At 40.7% G+C, this 14,450-nt stretch overlaps 1 protein-coding gene across 1 annotated transcript in view; it reads right to left on the bottom strand.

Moving 5' to 3' along the window:
* HSPA12A (heat shock protein family A (Hsp70) member 12A) overlaps positions 1 to 14,450 on the bottom strand; it is a 62,419-nt gene that overhangs the window by 18,861 nt on the left and 29,108 nt on the right. The gene's annotated exons all lie outside the window — the stretch shown is intronic.

The raw sequence follows: 14,450 nt of genomic DNA on the forward strand, positions 1-14,450 counted from the left end.
CACACACTTTCACAAGATCACTGCATAGGTCTAGCTTACTTTTGGAACCAAATCATTAAAACGGGCCAAACCTGCAGAAGGAACTACACTAAGGGCACAACAGCAATGAGTAAAACACTGCCCTGTCTCGCGCAAGAACTTTTCTCCATCCAAAAGGTATTTGTGTTAAGTTTGTACATACAAAAATTAGACTTTTATGTCCCTAAGGTTGTGTGGAGACAGAATAGTCTAGAGCACAGCTGTCAAACCCAGCTGAAGCTGTGGGCCAGCCCCTAAGCTCCTCTGCAGGCTACTGGTGCTACCCTGCCAGGCCAGGTAGGAGAGCTCACGGGATCAAATCAGCCCCACACAGACTCTGACAAAGACTGTTAGTGGAGGGATCTGCCTTAATTATGTTTTTCATAAGGGTGGGTGGGAGATGAAAACATTAAATAAATAAATGGATGAGGTACATTTTACCTTACACTTATATAGGATTAGATCGAGATGGCTCTTGCACCTCAGTGTTATGTTAACACATGCAAAAAAGCCTCAACCTGTTAAGATGCAGCTGTACATTAATATTATAAACTCAGCATCTTCCTTGCAGCAAAAATCTGCTGAAGAAGGTCCAAAAAGTAAAAGAGAAATGGTTAAAAGTACATATTGGAAATAATGGAGGTACAAAGGAGCACTACACAGATTTAGGATTAATCAGATCCATTCAGGCAGTCCAGTCTTGACCCCTACTTCACTAGAGTGAGGGACAGAGCAAACTGCAGCTGGGTCAACTTCAGTGCTAATGCCCACATTAACCTGCAGAATGGTGGTCTTCATTATTCTGACCCCTTGATTCCCCTTTGGTCCAGGGAATAGTGCAGGCAAATTCTCTGAACTAGAGAAAATAATCTGATCAAGACCCATTTTTTATCCATTTAGTAACATTTGCTACACCAATTTCAGGGTCAAATGGAACAAGTAAATTATCCCAACATATACTCACAAATTCTAAAAAGTAGAAAAGAACCATGCTTATACTCAGGAGAGGTGAACTTTACTTTCTGTTGCACTATTAACTGGTGAGATGATCCTGGCAGACTCTGTACTCCTTACTAGCTCAGATTACCTATCTGTATAATACATATACTAGTGCCTTTGTGCTTTATGTATTGGAAGCCACTAAAAGAAAATATTTTGTAAATTAAGTATAGAGCAATATACTATATTACTTTCACAGCAGTTAAATTCAATCTTTCAGAAAGAGAAACAAACTAAGAATGATGTCTGATTGGATTAATTCTAATTTACTGCTTTGAGAAATTTTGTAGTCATCTAAGACCTGATTCAGTACTGCATCAGTGCCATAGGCACTGCATTCACAATTAATAAGACATTTCAAGATACAAAAATGTAGCATAAATAGACTAAACAGATAAACATGTGCTAAAGAAGAACCACCCTCATTAGACATTTGGAAAAACAAGGCACAGAGACTAAAAGCCTTGGCCAATGTTGTGCAGGAGCCCACAATAAGGTGGGAATTCACTCCACAACCCCAGAACTCCAGTTCAGTGTCCCAGCCAAATGCCACTCTTCACCGAACAGTCTGCCATGTGACACGTAGCACATGCAGAAGCTGTAGGGACAGCTACATCACAGCTCCCTCACAGCCTTGGGCCCCTGTTCTGCTTTCACAGTTTGCCACCGCCACCAATTGCATTATTTTGATCACTTCTGAAGCAATGCTGCAAACGGGATGAGTGCTATATCCATTCCTCTGGGTGGTAGGAAGAACCTTTTAAACCTGTTTTACCATTAAAGCCACATTTGTAGGCACCAGAGACACAATTTAAAAGTTGGATTCCATGAATAGCTCTGTAAAGATAATGTGGTTCATTAGGAAATGAAACTCTGTAGGACAACATCGTTTAGCCAAAAAACAGAAGCTGTGAATTAACATCAACATTTTTCTATTTTCCAAGATATTTATTATAATTAGTAACAAAAGGAAAACCATGATTGCAAGTTAAGCACTGCACAGCCTGCGTGAAGAAAGTATTGTGTGACTGAATCAAGGCAACACAAAACAGCAGTTGGAAATTAAGTGCCTTGTGAAATTTACACTGTTTAAACTAATCAGTTCATTGTGTTAACGGATTCATGATAACACCATCCACTTAGTGCCCTGGTAAGTGAGCTCTTCTCTAATCCTCCTCCTTTTTCACTAGCTAGCACTTTCTCCAGTTCTATGGCATCAAACTGGGATGTCACAAATAAACAACTGAGATCTAATTACAGAGGCAGAGCATGCCAGGAAAGAAGATGAGCAACATGGGAAAAGAGTCTCAGCATTATCACGAAGAGGCACGTAAGGGGGAGCTGGGTTGGCAGGGAGTGGGGCTAGTGTATGTCACAAAGCTGCATGAAAAGCACAGCGCATGCAGTTTTGCTAGATCTTCAGCCTCGAGACTTAAGATGCCTTCACAAAAAATGTTTGAAAATCACTATACCATCACATACACTGACACTTTGCCGTTAGTCTTCAGAGTGATGAAGAGTACCGCAGTACAACAATCATGAATAAACACAACAGTGAGGTCAGACAGCCCATTTAGGTCAGTCCACTTATCTGTTCAAAGACAGATTCTTAAAATTGCTCAACAGCCACAAAACAAACAGGATTTTCAAAGGCACCCAGATTCCTCTTAGTGACCACAACAAAGAGGCCGGGTTTGCCAAAGGCAGGAAGAGTTACTGGGTGCTCCCCTTCTTTCAAAAATTCATCCTCAGGATTTCAGTCTAGATGAAAACTAAGAATTAACATCTATCTATCTTTTTTTTTTTTTTTTTTTTTTTTTTTAAAATCCAGGCAACGCAATGTTTGGATGGTGTGGTTGACCCTGCAAAGATCTGACATTTACAATGTCACAGATGCACTTTTTGCTTTATGGAACCAAAAGCTTTTTGCTTTTTCTTGAACATTTGCTACACATACATGCAAATATATAACACATATACATAAATGCATACATTTTCACAGTATTGTTGCCTGTTGAGCTAAAATTAGGTTTGTGGCACAGGCTGTCCTTCGTCCTATTCTGATCAGATGCCACTGATATTTTGCATTTCACAAGTGAGAACATAGTGGATAAGTATCACAGCTGCAGAATTCCTTTGGTATCAGCTTCCCCATCTGTACAGTTAAGTGACAGGACAAAGATACTCATCTCTCTGTGAGAAAACTGCTTGAGAGAGCATAAATGAAACCTCGACCATGGTAAAATAGTAGTAACTTCATTTTTCAGACAAGGAAAATATAAATTATGAAAGATAAAAAGTGGTTTAGTAGAGTGGACACAAAACTGGAAGTTAATAGACCCCTGTAATAGTTTTCATTTATTCACCTTGCACTAGCATAAGTGATTAAGTAATGTGAAAGACATGACAGGATGAACCGCAGTGTAAAAATCAGCCTTTAAATTGTCTTTAGGATTTTGGGATTATCCTGAAACCTCTCTTTGAGACTCCAGGTATCTTCCTTTCTGCCATGATGAAGTAGATACTGTTACTACATATTTATACAATTTTTCCTTGCTTTTAAAATACCAGAGCATAGGCTTTGCAGTGGTTTTAGAATTCCCAGGGCTTACCCATACCAAGAAGCTCATACAAAGTAACTAACCCACAGAAAATTCACAGCCTTCCTACAGCCTTCACGCACACGGAACTTACTGCTGTTCACACTTCAAAGGTAGAACTCACAAGCTATGAACTCCTGCAAAGGGAGTTTTTAGGTGAAATCCTCAAACCTGCAGGAAAGCTCAAAAAGCCAACCGTGTCCTGGGCTGCACCAAGAGAAGCATGACCAGTAGGTCGAGGGAAGGGATTCTCCCCCTCTGCTCTGCTCTCGTGAGACCCCCCCTGCAGTGTTGTGTCCAGCTCTGGGGGCACCAACATCAGAAGGACATGGACCTGCTCGAGTGGGTCCAGAAGAGGCCACAAAGATGATCGTTGGGGCTGGAGCACCTCCCCTGTGAGGACAGGCTGAGAAAGTTGGGGGTGTTCAGCCTGGAGAAGAGAAGGCTCCGGGGAGACCTTAGAGCGGCCTCACGGTACTTAAAGGGGCTACAGGAAAGATGGGGACGGGCTCTTTATCAGGGAGTGTAGAGATAGGAAAAGGGGTAATGGCTTTAAACTAAAAGAGGGTAGATTTACATTAGGTGTAAGGATTAAATTCTTCCCTGTGAGGGTGGTGAGACACTGGAGCAGGTTGCCCTGAGAAGCTGTGGCTGCCCCCTTCCTGGCAGTGTTCAAGGCCAGGTTGGACGGGGCTTTGGGCAACCTGGGCTAGTGAAAGGTGTCCCTGTCCATGGCAGGGGGGTGGGACTGGATGATCTTTAAGGTCCCTTCCAACCCAAACCATTCTATGATTCTGTAAAATCAGGATAGATGATGATAAGGTACCTCACGCTTGCACCTGTATAGCTGGTTTGGTGAACTTCACCAGACAAGATATAAATTAACTCCAGTTAATAACAACGCTACTCCCCATTTAAGAGTTTGGGCACGAACATATATGTTGAAGGGGCAAGAGGTTTAGATTAGCATTTTATTTATAGACTTAGTTCTGTAGTGGAAAAAACTCTTGGATACCAGCTTCAAAAAGCTGGTATAAAAATATGTAATCATTGTGTACATTATTATTATTAATTCAAAAAATACCACTAGAATCACTTATAGCCCTTTACTACAGAACTTACTTCCTTGTTACTTCTCAGTATAAGTAATCATGACTGCTAATTTCCATGAGTAATGGCTACAGAATGAGCTCTATAAAGTTTATCAACTGAACACTTTTGCACCCCTCAGCTCAAGACAGACATGGAGAAAGTGGAAAGGGTTCAAGGAGGGCTGCTATAGAACATGTTCTGTAAGGAGAGATTGAGGGAGCTGGGTTTGTTTAGTCCAGTAAAGAGCCAGCCAAGGAGCAATTTAATAGCAGCCTGAAGTTATCTGAAGGTTACAAAGGAGGTAGAACACAACTTTCCTCAGTCTTGCCAAGAGATATAAAAGGTGCAACAGCCACATACTGCAGGATGTAGAGTTCAAATTGAATATTACAAAAACTCTTTTTACTAGTAAGGTGATGCAGCACTGGAACAGCTGCCCAGAGAAGCATCTCTGTCCTTGGAGATTTTTAAACAAAGCTACTGCTGACCTGGTGTTGGCAATAACCCTGCTTCAAATGGAAGTTCAGACTAGATGATCTCCAACAAATGCTTCCAGTGAATGCTTCCACGATTCTAAAATGATGCAGGTATTACACACTGAGAAAGACCTGAACTGCTGGTAGGAATCTTTCCCAAATGACTACCACATTTTCCCAAACACAATTTCTCCTTCTTTGTCTTTATGAATACCACGTCAAATCCTTGCCTGGATCAGCGAGAGGGAGCCCATCGTGTGTGACAGTATGACAGCAGTACCACACCCACTGTAACAAGCCTGCAGCTATTCAGGGCCTCACAGGTTTCTGTACGGAGTCCAGTCACCTTTGCCACCAGAACTTTTATTTAAGTGTCTTGGGATCAAAAGGAAATATTTGTCACAATACACTTTTTTTTAATCTGGAAGCTACACTTTTAAAATCTGAAAACATAAAAAGCACAACAGTCCTAGGCAGTCCTTTAGCCTCAAGTGTCAGCCATCAGTCACTTTAAAAAGTAATTCAATATAGGGAAAGCAATTAGTTTAATGCATCAAGGATGTAAACTCAACTTGTGCAACACTAATACAGTCCACACTCAAAAAAAAAATTGCCTCAGTCCAGTGTCTTGTCAGGGAGGGAAATTCAATTCCTAATTAATTAATTTTCCTGTATTTGGTTGTAGAGAAAAAATGGTCTTGTGCTTAAACGCATAAGAATACGAATAGCAAACCTGGACTTGAAGCTCATTTCTTTTGCCTTCAGCTCTGCTACCAGCTTCCCACATAACATTTTCCAAGTCACTTAGGACAAACTTTGTGAAACAAACCACTAAAGCAAATGCATCAGTTTCTAAGTATCCAACTCAATACCAAGGTTTACAATGGAGCTATGGCTGAAGTTTGTGGGAATTGGGGGTGCTTGGGCCCTGAATAATCAAGATGGTTATCTGTCATACACATACCTGATCATGCTACTTAGTAAGTTGTTTTGGACCAAAGCAGAATTCATTTGACATTTCATTTCTGTTTACTAACCTATAACTAGGTTAGTAAACATTTCATTTCTATTACTAACCTACTCCTATGCTAAGAAATGAAGTACAGCCTGTAACATTTCTCCCTCCTAATGGCTGTTCAGAAACTATGGCATTATCCCATTCTGAAAAGCAAGATGATAAATGTGGCACCTGGAAGTGCAATGAAGTGTGACTTTTACTTTCAGCACACTCTGAACAATGAATTTTGTGGAGTTGCACTGGCTGCAGTCAAAACTGCTGCATTTGTATGGTCACTGATTAGATGAACTGATTTGTTATAGATGGCTAGGCTGTCTTATTAAGATAAATGCCTTTGCTAAGCGTGGTCAGACTGCTTCGATTTATTTTTCCTGGGGTTGCTGTTACCCAGATAAAAGTACAGATTGCTTTACCAGTGCATTTCTATACTTTATATTTTACACATGATTTTTATAATCTATTCTTTGTATTTTCAACCTGAACTTGAAATTCTTTGGGACTGTAAGCACTCTTTGATTCTATTGTTAAAACCCATACTCACCAGGTCTTCTGGATTTTGTATTGTAATTTTGCTTTTTTACTTTATAAAACAATAAAATTTACTAACCGTAGAATATAATACAAACTTTTGAAACTCCTAAAATGCATAATGGAAGCCAGAGAAGGAAGAGAAGCAGATAATCTCAAGGGCTCCTGAGCTCTATGAAGTATTACTCGGGGAAACATGAAGTTCTCCTGGGCAGCAAGAGCAATGAGAGGACAGAGAACAGGAAATATTGTCAAATCCTTATATGTGACACTATCAGAATTGCAGAATATTGAAAGAATACACTATATAAATGTTACAAGGATTAAGATTATATATACTTCTAGTCCAAATGCTAAGGTAAATGCAGCTTCTTGCAGAAAACAACAATGGTGACAAAAAGGGCTCCTCTCTGTCAAGCCTTCCAAAATGTCACCCTCCTCTCACAGTTAGAGGAAGTCCTTTAACTGGTCTGCCCGAGTTCAAAAGCCTGCAGAAATTTATAATTTCAAACTGTACTGTGACAGCTCTGACAGAGGAATGTTACCCTACCCCAAAACTAACAGACATGTTCCATGACACAGAGAAAAAGGTTCTTGGGACAAACTTGAACTATTTTATACCTGTCAGAAATCACCCAAAAATGTGTACAAACTTTATTTTAAAGTTATGCTTTCATTGAAAAAATACATCTTTATTTTCTGAAGGACTGTTGGTCGTTTGTTTACTTCTCAAAGGAAGGCTGTTCATGCTGAACTCCCCATGGAGGTGATTTCAGGGTTTTATAGGGCCCTGCAGACCTGAGAGGTAACGTGGAAGGAAAGAATCAGTGTTCTGTCTTGGCAAAGGTGAGAGACAGAAATCAAAGAGATCCAAGTGCAGGAAAATGTGTACTGCACCTGTAGGATGGTCTGGGAAGAAGGTCAGGAGGAACTGCCAAATACCACTGCCTGTTCTACCCCCTCAGTCTTTGACTCCCCTCTTCATGCACATATTTCAGCAAGCTCATGAGCTTGGGCTCTGATCTGCACCAGCCACAGCCACAGGAGTCGTGCTGGCTCACTGAGAGTTCACATCTGTTTTGTGCAGACTGTGCAGAGATGGGGAAGGGCTTCTACATTTCCCAGCAGCACAACACAGCACCCAAAACTCCAAACACACTGCTGTCTGAATGCTCTCTGATGCAGTCACAGAGCCTACAGCCCTGTCATAAGCCTCCTGCTTTCTCTCTTCTCCCCTGTACCGAAACCTGCATCACCAGGAGGTGCATCTATAGAACACTTCCAGTGGAAACAAATCACAGAATCACAGAATGTTTTGGGTTAGAAGGGGCCTTAAAGGTCATCCAGTTCCAACCCCCCTGCCATGGGCAGGGACACCTTCCACTAGCCCAGGCAGCTCAAAGCCCCGTCCAACCTGGCCTTGAACCCTTCCAGGGAGGGGGCAGCCACAACTGCTCTGGGCAACCTGTGCCAGTGCCTCACCACCCTCACAGGAAAGAATTTCCTTCTTATATCTAATCTATATCTACTCCCTTTCAGTTTAAAATCATTACCCCTTTTCCTATCTCTATACTCCCTGATAAAGAGTCCCTCCCCAGCTTTTCTGTAGCCCCCTTTAAGTACTGGAATAAGGTCAGTATTTCATCTGCTTTTTGCCAACTACTGGGAGGAGTGGTGTGAAAATTCAGTTGCCATTTTGCACTGTATGGCAGTCTGCCCCAAATCTCTCCCAATGTAAAAAGATTCTGCTCTCCTTATTAAGACAGAAAACGAGGGCTTACATACCCCAGTAAGGGTGTCTGTTCTCCACTGCCTTTAGAAGACACCTGCTGAAACTGAATTTCTAGAAGTGGCTGCTTTCCAGACACAAACAGAGATATAGAAGTACTACTGTCTCCTTATGGCATGATAGGAGGATTATTCCTGTTGCTATCTTAAATCTAAAAATGTCCTCTTCCTATTATACTTCACTCTTCTTGGGAAGACCTCTGTAGTTTGCAGAGAAATGTCACAGGTTGTAACAGTGAGATGGATGAATCCAAGAGCAGATGTCTGAGCAGAGTGGTTTGGAAATTAGTATTGTAGCATGTGCTGATGAGTAGGCCTCGAGGAAGGAAATATCTGAATTGTGACCATCATCTACTAATCATGAAGCAGCATTAAAACCACTTCTGCTTACAATGCATGGAGAAGGTTCTACAGTTTACCTGCACTTATTCCTCAAAAAGCTTTTGTGAACTGCTGATAAGAAAGAAAGATAATTTCTTGCCACACATAGGCAAGGCACAAGCTTTCTGGGTCATCGTGAGAGAGAAAAGGATTTCTTGTATTTGTGAGACAGAAAAGAATACCGGTATTAATTGCAGCAGACGTTGTTTAGGACATCATATCTAGTTTAACACATTTTGGTCTCAGAAGTAGTCCCAGATATACAGACACAGTTTTCTAAGGGGAAGAATCTTGGATCCCTTACAAGGTAAGGAACAACCACAAGACTCTGAAATCACCAACTTTTTTCTTTGCGCAACAGGCTACACAAAAATCTCCGAATTGCTTGTTTTGTTGTGCCCCTGCCCTTTCAAACCTCCAAAATTTTCACAGGTATTGGGACAAGTAAATCCAAATTAGCACTACTAAATCTGACTCATATTGCTGAACGGTAACATGCTAAGGAAGAGCTTATGTTTGTTGACAAGTTGATGCTAAATGGGACCACAGTGGCATTCAGTCCATACTTCCACTAGCTGCAGCTCACTCCCAAGTGACTGTTGCCACAGATCACATTTGTGCAGTAAATGAAAGCTTAGCTCCAAGCAGCGTTACCAAGAATTTTTTGCTGCATTACATTATATCCCCCAAGGTGCAGGAGGACATTAGCTGCAAGTTTTACAAGTAGAATGCATTAGAAAAATGAAGCCATTAAATTCTCATAAGCTTTTCAATTTTTCATGTTACATTATTCTAGAAATGCTTTTTGTACCATGGGCACGTGACAGTTACCACAACAGCAAAGCCAGACTCTCTATTTAAGCATCCTCCTAGTGACTCAGGCTCTCCCCTTCCCTTTGTTTCAAAATATCCTCATTGTAGGTCCTTATAGCTCAGGCTGATTTTATTAAAGAGACACAAATGACCCTGACTGAGAGCTGTTTCACCAAGAAAACTATATGCTTGCTATTTTCTGCTAGTTGCATCTTATTTTGTACCTTGGACTTTCTGATTTTGCCTTAATATTTTTCACTATAGTTCCACTTTCAGCTTGTATTTCTTTTCTCTTTGTAACTGAATACTGGCATCTAAGATGTCTTTTAACCGATCTATTATCCTCCTTCATTGTCCTTTCTATGAACTTACTACAAACAATCCTACCCACTGGTTTTAAACCTAGTCCACACTGATTTGTATTTGTTTGTGGACTTCTATCACTCCCCCCACTCCTCCTGATTGTAGTTTAAAGTCTTTCAGACTGTCATTTTCTTCTTTTGGGTGGAAAACCCCATCTAGCACAGTCTTTCCACCAGGCAGAAGGAAAATTCTCATTTCTGGCTGTTTCTGTTGGTTCCAGTGCCCTTTCACGCAATTTCTAAGATCCTGAGAGACATGCTCCATAGCTTTAGAAGACAGGCACAGATCCATCTACCTACTCTTACCTAGAATGCTGTGAAAACCTCTTATTTTACTTGCTTAGCAAAACAAAAAGAAAACCTCCAAATACTCCAACTTGTGCTACAGAAGTGGACAAACAGAAATGTGCAGAACTGGATTAGCAGATGGCTTTGTCAACTGCCTCTGCTTTCATGTGAACCTGGCTGGGTAATTAAAATGTGTAAACCAAGATCAATTAGTACACATTTCCCACTGTGCCGAGTTCCCACTCTAATCTTCACTCCTCACTTATCCTTTCTAATTACACATAGCTACAAGATGCAGAATCCTCCCTGACATATCACTTAATAAACATTTTAATCCTTATGATTAAAAAGATCTTAATATCACAAAAGCGAAAGCATGGACTCAAGAGAACCCCAGAAGCTACAAATAACCAGGATGGTTGATGTATTAATGTACTTCTGCCTTGTCTGCCTCCACTAACAAGAACTGTTTCAAAAATCACCAGCTTCCCAGTGCTGCTTATGCCTGAACATCATTGAACATTAACCTAGCTGATTCTGATTCTGCACTGCCTTTTTATGTAGTTTATAGTAGAAGTCTGTTACACTATGCCTAGACAAATAAATTTTGGTTGTGTCTGTTCTGTGTACCAAAGAAATACTTACAAAGGAATAAGCGTAGCTCAGCTTTACAGATATCGATCTGGTTAAGTCTCTCTAGTCATCTTTTTAAAAATCAAACATTTTCACATCACGTTTTTATTAGCAAGGAATTTTATGTGCTGTCACATTACTCTTTCACCAAATTCATTTCCAAAGGCTTCTACAGAGCAGGCTAGTGCTGATCGATGTAATGTAATGTAACCCTGGAACACGATATGTTAAATAATTCTTATCATGCACATTCCATGACAAAACTGATGTGAAAACATTAATAAATATTCAGCATAAGAGCTGGTTAAAGAAAGCCTGTGGAACTCCATGCTCACTAGACTGCCTCTCTGTTTATTTATATGAGCTTACCACGCAAATGATTTTATTTGCTATTTGTAATTGAAAAATAAATCTACTTCAGAGCTCTAGAACTCCATTTCAAAATCACCAGTTCATATTAAAAAGAAAAGAACCCTAAATATCTCTAAGTAGACCAGCTGACTGATGTTTGCAAGCCTATAGAATATTTTGGGCGAGTTTATAAAAATGCACTATTCTCCACTTTCCTCTGCTCTGCCCTGACTGCATTTGGTATGCTATGTTTTACTTTCTTATTTTGTAGCTTCTGCATGCACCCACTCCCGTCACACTCCAAACTAATCCTTAAAACCTTATTCCTATTGGCACGTTCCACGAATTCCAGCATGCAGATTCTGCTCTTACGCTGCCCAAAGAATGTGTATTGAAAGATACACATTGGAAGAACGCCTTTACTAAAAAGGAACACTCTGCCAAGAATATTGGATCCTGTGTTCCTCTAATAAACAATCTACAGTGCCTGAATTTCACTTGGATAAGAGATTGAAAGTGCTGCTCATAGTAATATATTAAGACAGCAAAGTGCTGTTAAGACAACCAACTATTCATGCCTACTTAGATTCAATGGATTTCTACACAAATAGTCTCAAATACTTTTAGAGTTTCATTTTTCCATTAGTGGATACACTTTTTTTTTTTTGGTCATCAGTAATACAAGACTAAGAAAACACAGAATTTTCTTGTGTCAGTAGGACCTCAGACAACACAGAAGTGGGATCCTGGTTTTGTGTCCATGTTCACACGCCATTCTGATGCGGCTGTAAGTGCCAGGCCATGTTCACAAGCAGGAAATGGCCTGCCTCCATATCTAAGCCATCTTTTCATGTTGGGTCTAAACCTCAGGCCCAGTGCAGGTGCCTTTGGCTGCTTCTGCAAGGACCAGAATAAGGGGCAGATCCCACCCACATGAGCAGGATGAAGTCCTCCCACATATTGTCCAACTGGACCATGCTGCCAAGGTCTCCAAAATAAGAAAATATATCAACAATTCGAATTTATTACTCACGATGCGAGTTCTTCATGAGAATGGGATTCCTTCTAATACTGGTAAATACAGCACTTCTGACAGAACTACATCAAAGCAAAGAATTTGAAACGGAACAACTAGGACACAGAAACAAGAAAAGTTAATGCTATTTATGATGCCTTGTATTTTACTGGTGGGGACAATGGCAAACTCTTAAGAGTCATTATTCAGGATGTAACTAACACAGATGCAATGCACAGTAATCCCAGTAGACATGTTTTGGGAAAGGAAACTTAAGACAAAGTGGGTCCTACAGAGATGACACTCTGCTCTTGTCACAGAGTTCTCTCCAAGTGTGACCAGACCTCAACAAGTGTCCCACAGCTTTAGAACTATCTCTGGGCACATGGGAATTAAGCATGAGGGTCAGGAAGAAGTGTCTGCAAACTTTTATTCAGAAATAAAGCAATATTGATTCAGCAAAGTGAAGCTCTAAAGACATGCAGCTCTCTACAGCCTACGAGGCTTAGTTCCTCAGGAAGCCCCAGAGAGCAAGACAAAAGAGAATAAACAAATACCTGCTTCAAAGAGGTAACAAGTATAAAAAGAGTTAAGGATACAAAAAGCACAATAGATGAATACAGATGGGGCAGGCAGAGTAACAGCAAGAAGCAATGAGGAGCAGTTTTCACGTATCAGTACGTTAATCACAGTCAAGTTTTTGCATGTGTGAAAAAAACCAGCATTTTAGAGAGGGTTTAAGAGGAAGAAAACGAGTTAGCATTCAGATGTTCACATCCAGGACATGCTGCTTATGTCGGAGATGACACAGATGAAGGAGTCAAATGCAGGCTGATTCCCTGTCAAATGCGAGGCTACAAAACCCTTTAGTGGCAATAACCTGAAGAGGTACAAAACAGGCCAGATTACAGTTGCCAAAGCCAAGGAAATGATGTTGCAGTAACCAAGATGCAAAATCTGTGACAGCTTTGATGAAAGCTCAGCAGTATGTAGACAGGAAAGGCTGTCATGCAGACAGAATTAGCAGGATTTTGATAGGGCTGGATGGGAAGAGAGAGGAAACACTGTGAGCTGAAGGGAACACCCAGATTAGTCATTCAAATGAGAAAGCAGCACAGCAGCTGGAAGGGGGCATGTGAGAACCCTTGTGCAGATTAAGAATTCCAGGTTAGCAGTGTTTTGTTTAAGGCAAGACAGAGATGAGGGGATGTCGGAGATGCACTGAGATTGTAGGCTGGACAAAAGCTGATGGATGGTGAGTGCAGAAGCAGATCTACAACACTTCTTATTTGACTTTACTAATTCCATGCAATATTTAGCTTTGCCTAGACAACTACTTAACCATTCCTTCTGGTTGGGCTTTTACATTGTGAACCAATAACTGAAGCCATTAGTATTTTTGGTCTCTTAGAGCTATGTCACTTGTCACAGATTACTCAAGAAGATTTCCACAGCTCATTAACATTTCCCACTAGTTAACTCTCAGCTTAGACTAGTGGTTGTACTTCAGTGTGCTTCCAGTAACAAAGTTTCTACTGCTCCCTCTTCACACTTTTCTGTACTTGATGCCTCAATTACTCTAATGACAGCAAGCTCTCATTTCCAAGATGCTTGCATGGTCCAAGAGCTAGCAACAAGAGCTGCAACATCTGATCCATCCGTACATACCAGTTTGAGGAACGTGTTGGATCCTGCAATAGGAATCTGAAAAACTGAATGGCAATGCAGAACTCTGTTTTCTGCACTTATTTCTTCATCCCCATTACTTTAAAAAAAAAAAAACATTTGACACACCCATGTGTCAAATAAACATCCATTATTTCCCTAAACTCATGTTTTCCTGCAATTGATCACACAACCCAAGCTAAAAGCCTTCTCAGTCCTTGCTGTTTACCAAGCTTGCCGATAAAAGTACACAATCACAGACACAACCACAGACACAGACACTAATTAACAACATTCCATTGTGCCACAAATGAGAAATGCCAAGAGATCTACCCTAGCTGCCCTGGTCTTACACAGCTCCCAGTTCACGAGCACACATGCACACAGACAGCAGGCAGACAACAATATACAAAGATAACGAAT

This window comes from Strix aluco, chromosome 7, assembly GCF_031877795.1.
Source record: "Strix aluco isolate bStrAlu1 chromosome 7, bStrAlu1.hap1, whole genome shotgun sequence".
NCBI lineage: Eukaryota > Metazoa > Chordata > Aves > Strigiformes > Strigidae > Strix > Strix aluco.